Below are 3,460 nucleotides of genomic sequence, written 5' to 3' on the forward strand. Positions count from 1 at the left end.
AAGGAAGGAAGGAAGGAAGGAAGGAAGGAAGGAAGGAAGGAAGGAAGGAAGGAAGGAAGGAAGGAAGGAAGGAAAAAGGATGGTTTTGGGAGTTTTATGAGTATTGCATTGAATCTGTAGATTCCTCTTGTCAATATAACAAGAACTTAAAGTCTCTGAAGAAAAAAAATTGAGGGAGATATCAAAAGATGAAAAGATCTCCCAGGATCATGGATCTGTAGGATTAGCATACTAAAAAGGACCATCTTGCGAAAGGAAGCTTCAGATTAAATTTAGTGTCCTGTATCCTTGCATGAGAATAGTGTTTGCAGTTTTAAAAGGAAATGAAACTCTTTTTTATTTTATTAATTTACATTCCAAATATTGGAACCCTTGTGGCTCTCACCTCCATGAGTTACTCACCCCATTCCCCCTTTACTTTGCTTCTGAGAGGATGCCCTCCACCCACCCACCCACCCACCCACACATTCACCCACTCCCACATCACCCTGCTAGCATCACTCTTCCCATGGGCATCAAGTTTCTATGGGACTAAGAGCATGCTTTCCCACTAGGCCAGACAAGGCAGGTGGGGGTCACCAACCAGCCTATATGCTCTTTGGTTGGCAGCTTTTGTGAGCTGAGAGTTCCATGTTAGTTGATTCTATCGCTCTTCCTATGGTGCTGCATTCCACTTCAGCTCTTCTATTCCTTCCCATAACTCTTCCATAGGGGTCCCTGACCTCAGTCCAATGTTTGGCTATAACTATCTGCATCTGTTTCAGTCACCTGGTGGTAGCCACTCTCACAGGACAGTCATGCTAGGCTCGTGACTGCAAGCACAACCTGGCATCTGTAATAGTGTCGGGATTTGGTACCTACACATGGGATAGATCTCAAGTTGCACTGGTCTCTGTCAGCTCTTACTACAATGCATTCATTAAACGTCTCCAAACAAAAAACAAAACAAAAACAAAACAAAAACAAAAACAAAACAAACAAACAAAAAAAACAGGACCAGATGGTTTTAGTGTAGAATGCTACCGGACTTTCAAAAAAGAGCTAATAGCAATATTCCTCAAACTATTCCACACAATACACATAGAAAGATCATTATCTAAGTCATTCTATAATGCCACAGTTACTCTGATACCTAAACCACTCAAAGATCCATCAAAGAAATAGAACTTCAGACCAATTTCACTTATTAACATCAATGCAAAAATACTCAATAAAATCCACAAACTGAATTTAAAAACACATCAAAAACAGCATTCACCAATATGAACTAGACTTCATTCCATGAATGCCAGGGTGGTGCAATATACAAAAATCCATCAATGTAATCCACTATATAAACAAACTCAAAGAAAAAAAAATCACATAATGATCTCATTAGATTTAGAACTCAGTGACATTTTGGGAGGGTTTTGTTTTTGTTTTTTGTTTTTTTGCTTGCTTGCTTGTCTCTCACATTTTTTTAGCATGACTGTTGCTATGTACTCCTTTTGGTTTTGTAGTTTTGTGGGGCTTTTTGCACATACTGTGTCTATGTATTTCTTGGACTTTTTCTTTGGCTTTAGTTTTGCCCATTTATTTTTTTCTTATTGTCATTTGTTTTAATTTTATCTTATTTTTTGTTACTATCATTTTATTTCTTTTTAAGATGCCTGATCCTTTTCTGATGAGAGAGAGGGATGGGGTGGATTCGGGTAAGTGCGAATATGTAGAGGCTCTGGGAAGAGTTATATGATGTAGAACCATAATCAGAAAATAATGTATAAATATATATATATAAATTTATATATAAATATATAAATAAATATATATTCAGTTTTTGTTTAAACCACATATTCATACTAATTTGATCTTGGCCTTGTACTTTATCTAGGAATACAAATCATGTTGGCCAATATCTCAAATGTTTGAGGAATGATTTTCTTTTTTTTTTTTAAGATTTATTTATTTATTATATGCAAGTACACTGTAGCTGTCTTCAGACACTCCAGAAGAGGGCGTCAGATCTCGTTGCGGATGGTTGTGAGCCACCATGTGGTTGCTGGGATTTGAACTTTGGACCTTCGGAAGAGCAGTCGGGTGCTCTTACCCACTGAGCCATCTCACCAGCCCCGAGGAATGATTTTCATATGCAAAGGACAGAGGATTTTTAGAAAAGTCATTATGTGCAAGAGTAAGATTCAACTATGTGCTGCCTACAAGACATTCTTCTAGGTGTCTGTAGTAGCCTTTTAGTCTCATACTCACATATACCATCTATAAAGCTGTAATTATTTCTGTGTAAAAGGTAGGGAGATGACCAGATATTAGAGCTTGAGTTCCTAAACACTATTTGCACATCTGCCTTACAGTCAGGACAGAACTGCTAGAGAATGCCAACTTCTGACTGAGCACAGAATGTAGAACTTACTGTTTTAAGGTTTCTGTCTGTCACCTGCCTGACAATAGAAGTCATTTCACACAAGCTCTCTTTCTGACTCTCCCAAATTTAACTTTCAATGGCCTCCTGCTGAGTGGAAACTGTGGTGCTAATATAAACTTGGATGAATAGGTTACTCTGTGTGTTGCATATATTATATGTGGTGACTGATAGACAAGATATGGGAGAAGTCACTGTGTATGAAGAAGGTCAGTTCACTGCTGTGGCCATTTGCTCTGAGATGTGAGTATTCTCTGGGTCTTCCTGATTCAGTCCTTGTGATTTATGGGGGGAGCACTACGGGCAGGCTATGGTTCTTTCCTAACTTGAGGAACGTCCTGGCTGATCAGTTTGCCCTTTGGCCTTTGACTTATGAATCTGTCCATCCTAACTAATGATGATGCACACTGCCTTGGTAAGCACCACACATCTTTTCCTATAACTTTTTCAGATGTTCTGTGTCTCACCCTCAGGTGGTTCCTTACAAATCTGTATTTTTTGGTACTTAGACAAATGTTGAAGGTGGCCTCTGCAGAATCACAGGTGCTGAGAAATGGCTCAGGAATTAAGAACATTGGCTGTTCTTGCAGAAGACCAGGAGTCAATACCCAGCACATGCATACAGTAGAGATCATAACCACCTATGTCAGGTCCAATGGACTCACTGTGCTTTTCTATCCTTGAAAGCACCAGGTACTCAAGGTAGCACATGTGTAAACAATACACACACACACACACACACACACACCCCAAAACTAAATCTTAAAGAATAAAACAAACCTGTAGGGTTCATTCTGTGCAGTTACTGTCTTCTATTGAGCTCTGTAGTGTGATCCCTGTCTACCCTGCTTTGACCAGTCTCTCAATGTTATCATTCAGTTCTGAGGACACTGTAAACTGCTTCAGTGCCTTTTNCTTGTGTAGTAGCCTTGGAAAGTTATATTTCCTAAAGTCCTGTATCTAGAGAATTTTCTTTTATTGTTTTCTTTCTTTTTCTTTTTTTCCTTCTTATTTTTTCTTTTTCTTTCTTTCTTTCTTTCTTTC

This window comes from Mus caroli, chromosome 2 (assembly GCF_900094665.2).
Source record: "Mus caroli chromosome 2, CAROLI_EIJ_v1.1, whole genome shotgun sequence".
NCBI lineage: Eukaryota > Metazoa > Chordata > Mammalia > Rodentia > Muridae > Mus > Mus caroli.